At 38.2% G+C, this 6,000-nt stretch overlaps 1 long non-coding RNA gene across 2 annotated transcripts in view; it reads right to left on the minus strand.

Annotated features, from left to right (window-relative positions):
- LOC107317065 (uncharacterized) overlaps window positions 1-2,507 on the minus strand; it is a 240,432-nt gene extending 237,925 nt beyond the window's left edge. For both annotated transcript variants that reach the window (XR_014948167.1, XR_014948166.1), the window contains exons 1-2: window positions 2,393-2,507; window positions 206-314 (exon numbers count right to left, since the gene is read on the minus strand). This is a non-coding gene — a long non-coding RNA (uncharacterized LOC107317065). The remainder of the gene's footprint in view (window positions 1-205; window positions 315-2,392) is intronic.
- Between the last annotated feature and the right edge of the window lie 3,493 nt (window positions 2,508-6,000).

Consider the following 6,000-nt stretch of genomic DNA (forward strand, 5'->3'; position numbering starts at 1 on the left):
TACTTGTCTACAGGCACATGGACATATATATTGCTTTAGAGTTCGTGTTTTAATTAAACTGAACTAGACCTTAACAAGAACATCCAATTCATAATTCTCTCATTCCGTTCTATAGATTCTTATTAGTTAAAGCAGAAATAATCCATTTTGAAATGTGACATGTAGAAATTGCTAGTATCTCCTTTCGTTGTATTTCTTTCCTTACCATTGGTTTCCATTTACTACAAGAATCTCAGAAAATGTCCTGAAGCCTCCCATTTTTCCCAGCAGCACTTCCCCATTCAGTCTCTCTTCCAAAATCACATTTGCTGTCACTGTATTAATAATAGAAAATTATCAATAATGGCTGATACAGGACTTGAAAATTACAGAAATTAAAATCTTTTAATTTGAGCAATTGATGATATCAAGTATCACTGAATCAACCACAGAATGGCCTGTGTTACAAAGGCCCACAGTGCTCATCCAGCTCCAACCCCCTGCTGTGTGCAGGGTCACCAACCAGCAGCCCAGGCTGCCCAGAGCCACATCCAGCCTGGCCTTGAATGCCTGCAGGGATGGGGCATCCACAGCCTCCTTGGGCAACCTGTGAACAGTGCGTTACCACCCACATCATAATAAAATCTCCACTTCAATGTATCTTTTCAGTTATAACTTAAATATAGCACCTTCACTGTCAAAAAGTAAACAAAATACCAAACAATAAATAACTGCATAATCAGATTCAAATGGAATGTTCTGAAGTGGCACCTTTTGACATTTTAGGCATGAGACTTTGAAATACACTCAGCATTGATTAAATTTACTCCCACTGTTGTAAGTAGGAGTATTGTTAGGTCAGCTAAGTGTTCTCACAAAGCCTTTCCCACTGTCTAGTGTCAAGTACTAACCTGAACTCTTATCAGTAGCATGCTGGGATTTGGTGTATAATATTTCTTCAAAGAAAGAAAAAGATGTTTGTGGATATTTCCTATATTTCATGAAAAAAAAAATAGGAAACAAACCAGGATTTTCTCTTTTTTCTTCTCACACAGAAGAAAGGAAAGACAAGGAAAACCAAAACAGTGTACTGTAAAAGGCTTTCAGGATGCCTGGTTGTTCAGATACTTGAACCAAGAGCCAAGACAAATTCTGTCTGTCTGTTTGGAAGATACCTTTGTGGTTATAGTACGTCCAGTTAGAACAAATTAGCCAGATGGAAAATTAATAAGTTCTTCTTGACGAAAATTTTAATTTGGGAGTAGGTCCCGTACTGATATATTACTTCACTTGAGTTTCATATAAGGAATATAAATGCAACAATAGAAATTCATGGAGGTAAATAACAGGGGGGAAAAATAGTATGTATGTATCACAAACTATATTTCTCCTTTAAGAAATGGAATAAAATGTCCTTTAAAGATATTAACTTCTCATTTCAAATAGCAGAAAAATCCTTCTTTGCCTCCTCCATATTCACATCAAATTCATCTTGTACCCTGTGTAAAAATATACTGAAAATTTTCAATATCACTTTTCAGTATCAGTTTCACCAATTTTGGCCCAGACAAGTTGAGAACAACAACTGATAACAACTGGTTTACTTTCTGGACATAAAGATTCAGTAATTTCATGGAAGACGTCTGATGGAATCCTGACACATTTACAATCTTTACCAAGGGTCTGTTGATAAATGGCACACTGGTAAATAAGTTTTAGCTCTTTCAGCTTTCTCTCTCCTTTACAACATTTGTGGCATTGCATCATATAATAAAAAGGTAGGCAGGCCAGCAAACTAATTCATATTATGAACCTTACCCAGCTCCTTGTCCCAACTTACTGATAACCTGCTCAGGAGACAAGAAAAAGGAGAGTTCTGTTTTTGGCAGATTATGACCTATTATCACTAAATGTGCGAAGAGCTGAGCACCTACAGAAGTAACATAATGGACTTTGCATCACTGCTGCCCAAAGAGATGTGAGAAGCTGTTCCTCTATGACGTGCTTTTGTTCATTTAAACTGGAGGACAGGAGAGACACAGAACTGCTGCAGGGCATGACCCAAAGAACAAGGCTAAAGCCTCCTATCAGGAAAAAATAACAATATAATAATAATAATAATAATAATAATAATAATAATAATAATAATAATAATAATAATAATAATAATAATAACAACAACAATAACAACAACAACAACAATAATAATAATAATAACAACAATAACAACAACAATAATAACAATAATAATAACAATAATAACAATAATAAAACATTTCAAAATCAAAATATTTATTTTCTGAAGCAAAATGTTTTGGATTTCAGGTTTTTTACTTAACATTTTCTTCTGCGGAAGAAAATATGGCAATTAGATAAAATTTTGGCCAAAATACTGAAACTCAACACCACTTACCGATGCTTGAATACTGTTCTGTTTATCATCATAAGAAACGAAAGATTTCCTGCACTCCAAAACGACTGGTGATGTGTCTCTGTTAACCAAGCAAGCGGGGGCCAGGGGTTAGGATTAATGTAACACCATCTGCCCAGTCTCTTTCCCTTCTCTTTATCAGCAGATTTTTTCATATGCTATACAAGAACAGTCCACAACTATTGCCCCATGCCTAAATAACTATTAAAAAGCACAGGATGAAAAATGAAAGGACGGGTCTTACAAAATGAGAGAGGGCACTGTTCTAAATGCAGGTCTGCAATGCCTCAAGAGAAAGAGGGAGGGAGGAAGGAATAGTTTGTCTGTTAATCTTCTATTTATTTTACAGTCTTAACTGTGTGTGTCTAATTGATAAGCTGGTTCCTAATTTTTCAGCTGGTTCCATTTCCTCATGCAATGGGAAGGTCTGAACCTTCAGAAAGCACTGGAAGCACCAGCTTAGTTCCTGTGCTAACTGGTGCTCCTGCCAGACCGGGCTGGGACATCAAATCGGGGTATCCCAAGGCTTCAGGAAAATTCAACTCTGCAACCAAAATTGGCATGTGTACGCTGTGCAACTGGTTATAATACATGACCTGACTCAACTAAACGAATGATAACTAACGTCAGTGGTAGTCCTAAATGAGTCTCAAAGCAGCTCAGCCCATAGCCAGGCTGTAAAACATCCTGCACTTCTCTTTGCTCAGTGAACCCTGCTTCATTCCATGTAAATCACAGCACAGAATGAAAGACCAATCTAAATTAAAACACCACAGATGAATGATAGCCCCCAGGCTTGTGCAGTAAGCTGATCTTCCATAGGAGCTCTAGCCTAGCTTCATCTCATCCTACTTCAGACACCTGACCTACTAGGCTTAGACCTCCCCAGCCATGGGCTGCAAAAGACCAACACCACTAATGGGCAGCTAGTCACACTTGGATCTATGGGTGTGTATATCAATTAGTTCATAATTAATAAACTATTTAGTTGTGTGGCTACAAGGGCAAGGAACATGGCACGGATTGCACCTTGATAGCTTCCTGCCCTCCCTAGGAGCAAAGTGGGTGTCTATGTAGTGGACGACACCACAGTCCTGTTCAGAGCTGTGCCATGGACTGTGCTGAAGACGTAGGGGATGGGTAAGCGTGTACCAAATATGCACATGGGCAACTGGGTTGAGGAGTGTAGGCGTGGGCTGGGACCCCTCTTTGCAGAAGAGCAATGGAGAGAAACCAAAACAATTAATCCTAATTTGGGTGACATATGTATTTCTTAAGATAGGGGGTACAATGATGCATGCTGAATTAAGCCAAAGGGCTCTTGTTAATGATAATGCAAATAGGGTGTATAGGGCAAGTTACTACTTTATTATTTCCTTATACTTCTGTTAATTCTGCTAACCCTGGCAAAGCGTAAAACCATTAGCAATGCTGTCCTCTGTTCTGCATTGCTCAGGCACCATGACTAAGTCTGAGCTTAAACAATGAGACTGGAATGCTTAAACTGGAATCCTTCTGAGGCTTCACCCATGACATAGCTCCAGCATTAAGTATGAAGGGAAGACAAGAAATGAAAGGATATTTATTATAAAACAAAAGCGGTTTTTAGTACCCGCTAGGACATGTGACATTATTTGGAAAAGTGACAGGACTTTTTATAACAAGATTTCAGTGGTGTTCACTGGAGTTGCCTACTGCCCCATGCTTCTGTGTATTTCCTAATCACGTATAGCAAAGACACGATTCAAATCACCCAAGCCCTTTTGAATATCCAAATACATTCCACTGCCAAACTAGCGATGTGCCCAAACTTCGCACCAAGTGAGAAGTAGATCATTTTACCGTTACTCACCTCACTCAAGCTTCTCTGATATCTTTGTTTCTCATCTTTAGCACCATTTATGTAGTTGCATATTCCTGCCCTTTAGATCAGCACGTTAATCAACAAGTATGTAGCAACTAAACACAGCTACTTTACTCTTATCCAGCAATCAATTCGATGAAGTCTACATACAACCCAAAATTTCATAAACTTAAGACAGCCCTTCCCCAGGGAAAAGCTAACTTCATTTATAAAACACATTTGATTTCCTTTTTCTAATCTCTCCACAGCCTTTTTACACTGCTGCGTGCTTTAATTTTGCTTTCAGTCAGAAGTTTAAAAACTTTAGCTTCTAATAACTGGAAAAAAATGGTTATTTAAAGATAACTGCAACTTGCTTAACATGCCAGACTATCATATGCTCACTGCTTTGAAGCTGCAAATTAATGACGAGCAGGAACAGTGACTATCTTTCAGAGGAAACTGACCTCTTTCTAATGGCTCATCGCTAATGTCATCTGTCTGCTGCATCTCATTATGTGAATTTCACGGAGTAAGAAAGTATCTTAAGGCTGTGCACAAATAAAAAGGACCTTCTAGTATTGAGCACTTTGAAAATTTTTGATCTCTCAAAATACCTTCCTTAGATACTGGTTTCCCCTTTTGTGCATGGCACGCTGCTTATGTCATCTATTCTCTGTGACTAATTATGTTAATTTTGTGCCATAAAAGTAACTGAAGGCTGTTAAGGAATAAAAGCTTTTGAGTGGCCTTATTTCATAAACACCCCTTTTGAACAAGGCGCATTTAGTCATATTTGCAGTAACAGAAAGAGTCTTGTGCTAAAAATACAACAAAGGCTCTTGAATATGGCCATTTATTCCTACTTTATTAGGTAATTTATGAAAAGTATGAAGGGAAGCCTTTTTGTTACTATAATTTGCATAAAGCTGGTGCCCCATTAATGAGATAACTTCCTGCCTTTTGTGTACCACCAGCTGGAAATAGAAGTATAGGAACTTTTCTGTCTCCCAATTACTTAACCTGCTGAGTTCAGAGTTGGAGAGTAAACAGGATTCATATCAGTCAAAGAAGTTGATTTCTGCTGCTCTATCTAAAAAAAATTAAAATATTTAATTAAGGAGCCAGTAAAAGCAAGACATTAAAAGTATACTAAATGTCCATCAACTACACGGGACCAAACCTTTAGACTTGTGCTTTAATCTTGCACCTGTCCTTTTGTGCTGTCAGTCACAATTAGTTGTGCTACAGACTGTAGCCATCACCAATGGAGGCAGACATCTAAACCTGACATTTTGAAGGTATCTGGGTGCCAAGGGATGCAGATGGGTTCTAGGCATCATTTTCAAAAATCACCTAGAAACTCAATTGGCATCCAGAGCCCAGACAGCTTTGAAAACCTCACTAATTACCTCTCTGGTGCTTAATACTTTAGAAACTCTGGTCAGGATGGAAGACTCCCCTCCCCAATGGAACAACTATGTATACCAATGAGATGAAGTTCCTTCATCTGCAGTATTCATCTGCATGCCAGAATTGCAGTTTTCCCTCATAATGTCCCACATGGTGCATTAGTATGGGATACAGTGTTCAAAATCAGAGGTATCTACATCAGTTTCTGTTTTCAAGCTTTTTTTTCACTGGTGAACTAAAAGCAGTGTTTATCAACTGTGATGTGTGAGAATCATTTCTACACAAGGTGATGAGTTAGCCATAAAATCAATGGCCTAGCTCCCTGTTTAGATAT

The sequence above is a fragment of the Coturnix japonica genome, chromosome 7 (genome assembly GCF_054131305.1).
Source record: "Coturnix japonica strain WE chromosome 7, WE-NBRP24, whole genome shotgun sequence".
In the NCBI taxonomy this organism is placed as follows: Eukaryota; Metazoa; Chordata; class Aves; order Galliformes; family Phasianidae; genus Coturnix; species Coturnix japonica.